The 7905-nt window shown below is 48.6% G+C and overlaps 1 long non-coding RNA gene across 1 annotated transcript; it reads left to right on the forward strand.

Annotated features, from left to right (window-relative positions):
• Positions 1 to 637: 637 nt before the first annotated feature.
• Positions 638 to 4655, forward strand: LOC138119977 (uncharacterized). The gene is made up of 3 exons (XR_011155692.1): positions 638 to 697; positions 864 to 993; positions 3919 to 4655. It is a non-coding gene; the product is annotated as an uncharacterized lncRNA (long non-coding RNA).
• The last annotated feature ends 3250 nt before the right edge of the window (positions 4656 to 7905 follow it).

Genomic DNA, 7905 nt, shown 5'->3' on the forward strand with positions numbered 1-7905 from the left:
CAGAAAGGAGAAAGTTCAGTTCTCCTGGCCAGAAGTTACCACAGCACTGGGACTCAGTGCATGATCAGACCAAAAATATACATATTATCAAGAAATAAGTTAACAAGCTTATTCCTTTCTGTAGTTAGAAGGTCAAATTTCTCTAGTCCCATGTTTAAAATCACTGTTAACTCATTTCCTACTTTCTGCTGATAGGAATATAATTCAGTCACTTCAGCAAGGCTGTCAGGCACTGGTGAATGGTCCTTGCATTGACAGCTCCAAGCATTATCCCCATTTCCTAGTGGGAGAGATCCAGAAAGTTCAGTATCACCTCTCTTTGCAGAAGCAAATCCACATGAAGTGAAGCTATCATAGCAAATTTTAGTGCACATGTTTGCGTCACGGAGAGGTGGAGAGGGATACAGGAGAAATTTCACTGCACAGGCAACAGGCAGAAATTAAAAGAGCACCAAGTGGCCAGGTGGTGAGGGAACTCACTTCTGATTTACAATTGCAATGATTGCGATGAATAGCGAGAGGCTGTGATTAAAGACATGTCTGAAAATAACAGTAATGATTTCCACTTGTATGCCTTTGATCAGGCAATCTCACAGTATTGTATAAATGAAACCTCCCAATATCTCTGTGAGCTTGGAAAGCCTTCTACTGACACGAGCATGTCAGAAATAAATACCAGCTGAATGGTGTTAGACAGGTGATGGCTTAGATATTTCATCCTCTCTTGGAAGAAGAGCTTCTAGAGATGGAATTTGTCCCAATCATAAAAGAGGAATAGATCCTCTGTATGAGCTGTATTGGACTACACGCATAAATTACGGTGCAAAATGATCAGTCGGCCCATTCACTTCTCATTTCTGCAGGTGAAAATGCCAGTAAGGGAACTAATCACCTGTCTGTGAGGATTATTTTAAAAGAGGAGACATTGCCCATCAAGAACACCACTGGGAGTCATCAGCTCTGTTCAAACAGGCTGCTGGTAACCACCAGGAGGTAAGAACTGTACTTCCAGTCTCTGTGTCCGGAGGATTAATTGGAGTTAGCCATCTGGAGTGGAAAAAATGTATATTCGTTACCATGCCCTTGTGCACTACATTCCCCAGCACAAAATTGTGCAGGACCATCACATCCAGCCATAAGCCTGATGTGGTGTGTCCTGGACACATCACCCCACCTGGCTCCCTGCAAACCAGGGAGCATCTACACAGCTTTTCCAGCTAAATCCCATCCAAGGGCAGGAGACATCACTGAATATTTCCCTCCCAATAGCAGAGTGGACCCAAAACGTACAGAACGTGTCGTTTTCCGTGGTCAGGCAATTTTCTGATGTTTGGAAAGATTGACATAGTTACGTTTGGTCTTGATGGGGTGTTGAGAGGGTTAAATATGGCTTGGCACTTATTGCACTTATGATGATATTCATCCTCCTGCCACCAAGAAAAAAACCAAAATATACTCTGATATTCAGATCTGGCTATTTTAGTTTGTACTCTTCTCTCTTATTCAGTGAATATGAAATTACTTTTCACCAGTTCAGAAGATATTTGTATAGTATTTTTCAAGGATAAGTTGTAGAGCCAGACACCCCAAATTCCCTGTTATGGTTGATAACCATAATTCCTGGCCTTCCTCAAGAGCCAGTAATAAGCTGCCCGCATTAATCCTATTTAGATGTTTGATTTGGCTATATCTGTCAGCAGACAGATTATATAAATACAAGATTTGAAGGAAGAAAAATCCTCATGTTGCATATAACTAAGAGCAGTTTTACCTTGGTCAGGAGAAGGAAAGCATTACCCAGCTATTCAAATGCCAGAGATGCTCTCCAGGTGGCCAGAGGAACCTCCCTCCAAAAGATAAGGCAGTCCTTAAGCTATTTAGGGCAATGTCAAAACACCATCCTTAAAAACTGAGAATTTAAATATGTTTTGTGAGGAAAGATGAAATCTGCCTGAACTCCCCAAAAGCCTTCACAAAGGAGACCAGGTCTAAAGCCAGGGTGTTGTTCTGCCCTCACTGCTGCTGTCCCCTGCCCTGGGGACACTCTCCTCCGAAGAGCCACAATGACACAGATAAAACCCAAAGCTCTTCTCACTCACATGCCACCAGCTGCAGTTTTTAGCATTCACACACGCAACAGTTGAAGCCCCAGGTCCCCCAACCCTGCCTGGCACCTCTTTGTCACCTTCCTTCACCTGTTTCACTACAAGGAACCCCAGGAACACATGGACTTGCTTTTGGAGGGGTGTTAATCAGCTGTATTAAAGCCCCAAGCAGGTCAGACGTGAGCCAGGTGGTTTAGGCAGCAGGTGAGCCTCTGCCTGGAGCTCTGCTCTTGGTGGCCTTTGAGAGAGGAGGGCTGGTGGGTGCATAGCCCTGTCCCCCAGGGACAGGGAGGGACTGAGCAGGTGGTGGCACTGGCCACAGGTAGGGCTGTTTGAAGAAGCAGGTGCTGGTCTGGTCACAGAAGTAGAAGTGCTCAGACATTGCAGAGCCCAGAGCACAGTCAGGGCTGCAAGGACCAGGCTGAGCCAGGAAGGGAGAGAGGGATGGGCCACATGGCCCTAAACCCACTGCCACCCTGTATCTGCAGAAGAAGGACATGCAGGCAGGCCCAGAATTTTGGGGGCTGTGTGGGCTGGCTGGACACGGCACCCCTGTGCACACAGAGGGAATGAGCTCAGAGCAAGCTGCTCCCTGCTCACCTGAAGCAAAGGCTCTCCACCAACAGCAGCAAGGTATCAGGCTGTGTGAGCCCTCCAGCCACCCAGCCCAGAGCACCCAAACACCCTTGAGTTCTTCTCTGCCAGCCTCCCTCCCTGCCCAGCTTCCCACACTCCTGCTTGAGCCTAGCCAGGGTTTGTTAGAAAGAGTAAGGTTGTGCAGGTATTGCTCTGTCTGCCTGTTCCCCTAACAGGTGCTCTGTTAAGTGGATCCTGCTGTGTTTAACAACCTCCCCCACCCCCCTGTAACCTACTTACATATTTTCTGTGAGTCTGCTGGCCTGGTGATCTTGGACTAGCACAGTCTCTGGCAGCTGCTCCAGGAAGGGTGATATGGCTCCTGTAATTAAAACAGGGTGGGAAAAGGCAATTTCTCTGCTTACTCAAAGGAAAAAAAATATGGGGATCGGGGCAAGGATACCCTTAGCTGCTGACATGAGGGATAACAACACAAGGCTTGAAGATAAGTTGCCTCAAAGCTCCTTTTTGGTTGTTAATACAGAGTTTCACCAGAAGCCATCAGGCCCTGTGCTATCAGCAGATCACTCAAGTAACATTAACAATTATGGTCACATGTGGAAAAAGTGTGGTCACGTTTGATTTCTTCTGGCCTTCTTCCTTCTCCTTCACTTCCCTGGAATAACTCACCAAGGCACACCAAGTAGAGACCTCAATTACACGCGTCATTGGCACCCCCAGTTCTGCAACCAGCAGAAGCAGTACTCCTTAGAAACATCATTAAGCACAAAACTCAGTTGAGTTTGTCCTGTCAATTCATTATCTGTGATTTTTATATCTATGTGTATATGAATATATACGTGGTACTACCAACCCTCTGCACTTCTTCTAGTGTACAACCACGCCTGGTCCTGGTGTACTTCAAGTGAAAACTTCTCAAGGCAGATACTCCTGGGTAGCACATGCGCACCAGAAAGGGGCTGTGAGCTGAAATTTCAGTCCAGGCTGATGCTGACAGCTGGGCCAATGTGAGGGAAATATGTTCCTTATAACCTGGCAGTGGGGAAGACAGTTCTATGCCAGGGGCTGAATCAGTGAGAGGCATCATTAATACATCTGATACAGCCTCCGTGGGAGTGCTATAGGGTAATTCAGGTTGTGGGTGTCAGAAATAGTGCATTAGTTATGGGGAGGTGGGGGTTGTAATCAGAAAAAAAGTACAGGATTTTTTCTGCAGGTTGTTATGAAATCACTTAAGAGAGCATGTTGCAAGTCATTCTGCTGAGAAACAGAGCATCCAAAAGAGAAACTGCTGTAGGATGCTGAGGAACCCATACACTCAGTAATTTGGAGACTGGTGCAATGGAAGTTTAACAACTGACTGAAAAGAGATGGAAGCAGAGGCTGGAGAATAAGGATTATGGAGTCCTTCTCCTCAGCAGAGCTCTCTGTTTGCAAATCAGCTTGCAAGCACTGCATGAGTAGTGTCACAAATGCTGGGTGGCTGAAGCCACAGCCCTCTATAAAGAGAGACCCTATATTAGCATAAAATAAGGGGTTTCTGGACACCTGCGCTGAAACATCACAAGCTGGATGTGATGTTCAGTGATGCCCTTCAGCACTCTATTTTCACTCTTCAACTCACCTGAAAAGATAGGGACATAAATAATGGACTGTAAGGAAAGGAGGGGTGGCTTTTTGAGACTTCCCTTTGCAGGGAGAGTGTTCCTCAGTTTGGGCACTGAATGAAAGAAATCTGGATCTGGTGGGCAGGATGGTGTTAAGGTTGCAGGCAGATGCTGGTGGAGCCTTCTGCTGTTTCCTCTCTCCCTAACATTACTGTCTCTGGAAACAATTGGACATTTAACTTTTATGTTGGTGTAGTAAACTAACCTTGCTGTTAACTCTGTCTGGTAATAAAATATGGTCTCTCTATAAAGATTTTCAAGACCATTTTTTTTTACAAGGCTTGGAGATTTTTTTTTTCAGAAAGAGTAAAGTGCTTTTCAAGCCTTTCCCAGCCACAGCTAATTGTGTCATTACCAAGAGCTGGGACACAAGTTTCACATTTTCCCCACAGGGGTTGTGGCCCAGTAACACTCTCTGCTTCACCATGAGAAAGGAATTTCCATTCAGTGTGTAGCAGGAGAGGCAGGATCATGGATTCTCATGCTGAGAATAATCTGTTCACAGAAAGGGGCTGTAAAGGATCCTCCAGGCTGGTGGAGCTGAAGGTACTGTAAGTGCTGGAACAGGCTGGCCCCTATACGTTAGTCCAATGGGCCATGAGGCTCGGAAGGAAATTTGGCCATTATTTCTTTTGACAGGGAGGGAGGTAGCATGAGGCCCTAGACACTGAGTTACCCATCCTGCCACAATAATTCTTCCCGGAATGCCATCATTCCTGAGACCATTTAGCATTTTGGTGGTTGCTCTGATCTACTCTAGGCTAACACTTGCTCAATAAACTATAATAAACCTATTAGATAGGTTTGCTGAAGTGTACTGCCAGACTGGGACAGAGTCATTTTTCACTGCATTCGGTTACATCCAAAGTAATGGACCAACAGGAATTAATGTTGATGTGATGGAGTGGTGCAGTCTAAAAACGACCTTTTCCTTTTATCTTCACACCCTTTTTTAAAAGCCCTTCTTCTGTGGGGCAGAGCAGGTTTGTGTGCCACTGCAGAGGGGTCTTCTCCCCAGATGTAGCATGTGGCTGCTGTCATCTAGGTCTAGGGAACCATGCTCTGGCAGTCTATAAATTATGGGCAAAAGATATTTTTTCTCCTCAGTATCTGAGGGCTTTTAGTACCTACAGCATACCCTTTTCTTTATTAATTAATGTTATGTTTAAAACATAAGTAGGTTCTTATTTCTGCTCAGTACTTATTATAATGCCTCGTCAGCCCTTCAGTGCCTTTCCTTTTCCCATCAGCCTTGGAGTTGGGTTCAACCCCTGATGTGTCACCCTAATCAGAACTGTGGTTTGCAACACCAGCACCTGTAACACAAGGCTGGGGGTAACTCACAACCTGGAAAGGGGAGCCCTGCATTTACCTGCACGAGTACAGACGAGGAGTGCCAGGCCATGCCCCCTTACCTGGCCCCATGGCTGCTGCAGGGCCCCTGTCCCAGGCTGGGAGGTGCCCACCCAAGCCATCCCCACCGGGGTGCTCCACAGCCTGTCCCTGTGTCTGCAGCAGGTGGCCTGGGCCATGCTGTGCTCCCTGGCGAGGCTGGCACCTGCAGCAAGGGGATAAACAAGGGCATATTTGGTTTTAGCATGTGAACTAGCTGAGGTGATGCCCACAGGCAATCTTTTACTCCAATCTTGGTGTTACAGCTCTGTTAGGATTAATGCAATTACTGCACTTTTTGCTAAAAGCAAAAAAAAAAAAGCACGGAGAGAAACCCTCCCATGAGAGCTCATTCTCCGGGAAGCGGTCGGGCGCAGCGCACCCAGGCAAGCCGCCAGTCTCAGCTGGGCAGGACGCTGTCGCCAGGCTGGGCTGGCGTTTAACCACCAGCCCAAGAGATTTGTGTCTCATCACTGCCCTTTCCAGCGAGGCAGGGCGTGTGTGGGACGGAGAAGGTGCCACATGGGCGATGCCCCATCTCCCCTTGGTGCGGAGAGACCCCTCATTAGCGAGGAGGAGACGCGGGCAGACAGTGGGCAGGAGCTCGCCTTCCTCTCTTAGAACACGGCTATATTTAGAGGCAAATTGCAAACAAAGTGACGGTGAGCTGCTGCTGCTGCTGCTGCTGCTGCCCATAAATTATCCAGCTGCGTGGGATGCGAATGGGCTCACCGACACCTCCCGCCGCTCCTGCGCCAGTGGGGGCAGGAGAGGCACCCGGAGGGAGGAGATGTTGCCTTCCCAATACTTGCAAGGTTCCCCCCACACTGCTCCTGGCCCCTATCTCACCCCCACTGCCTCTCCCCAGCCAGCAGGAACGCCACTTCCACAGATGGTTGCCATGGGTTACACCGGCACCGTAGATAGTCCCTTCCGAAATAGCAGCGCTAATTGAAAACAGGGGCTCCGCGCTGTCACGTCAAGGTCTGCTCCAGCAGGCTCACGGTGCCTGGGGCAAGGCACAGCTGGAGCTCACTCACCAGCACCACTGGGACCTGTGGGCCCCAAAACCTCCCCACGGCTCGGGTGGCCTCACAGCATCCTCACAGCTGCTGTGCTGGGCACCAGGGCTGCTTGCTCACAACTTGGCTCAACAGAGAGGCCCATCCTAGTGCAAAGCCTGGGAAATGGTGCCAAAAGATGGGGAAGATGATGGAGGGACAGTGACCCTTGGAAGGCAGCAGCCTCACTGCACAGGATGCACAAGTTGCAATATCCAAAATACAGAGGTGAAGGCCACCCAGTGGGTGACCCAGGTGGTCAGCAGCAGAGTTGGGAGTACATCCCAGCTCTCCTGGGCAAGGCTCTGTGCTTGTATTCCCTCTGGTGAAACAGTGCTTTCAAGATGAATTTAGTGGGGCTTTTCCAGATGCTTTGCCACACTGACAGAAAGCCAGTGGGATGACTGCAGCATGAGGGGATGGTAATTGGAGAGGCAGGGTACTGAGGAGGTGTGTGGTGGGGCCCTTCAGGGATCAGTGGCAGGCCTCGTTTTAACCTATTCCTTTTTAAAGATGATTAGAGCATGATCAATAGGCTTGCAAAACTTAGATAGCATAACCTGCTGCCACCAATTAAACGAGGTATTTCGGTCCTGCAGAGGACTCAACACGTAGCACAGACTGTCAGTACAGTTACAGCTTCTGCAGGCAAGAGGGAAAGCTGGGCTCCTGCCCGGGGGAGACTGCTTCAGTGCCATTCCCCATCCCACCCTCAGGGACTTCCTGGCTCCTTTTCAGGCTATCTTTCCCCTGCACTGCCCAGGGCTGCTCTGAAAATGAACTCACCTCTGCTTGGGAGACACGGGGTACAGTGGGGGTGAGCACAGGAGGGTCTGTGCAGTGCTGTTCTTGCAGCCTGAGCGTTAGCAGTGCTGTTTCTGCGTTGTTACACATCTGATCTGTTCAACTCCTACACCAGCAGTGTTTCACCCAGGGCTGCACCACTTTGCATACAGATAAGACTCTCATAAGATTGCCTCTCAGGTGCCAGAGAGCCTGTTCAGCGTATCTCTCCTTTTGTGATCCCTTCCAAAGGTTCAGCTCTGCCTTCCTTGATGCCAAAACAAACAATATCACCTCCCA

This window comes from Aphelocoma coerulescens, chromosome 1 (assembly GCF_041296385.1).
Source record: "Aphelocoma coerulescens isolate FSJ_1873_10779 chromosome 1, UR_Acoe_1.0, whole genome shotgun sequence".
In the NCBI taxonomy this organism is placed as follows: domain Eukaryota; kingdom Metazoa; phylum Chordata; class Aves; order Passeriformes; family Corvidae; genus Aphelocoma; species Aphelocoma coerulescens.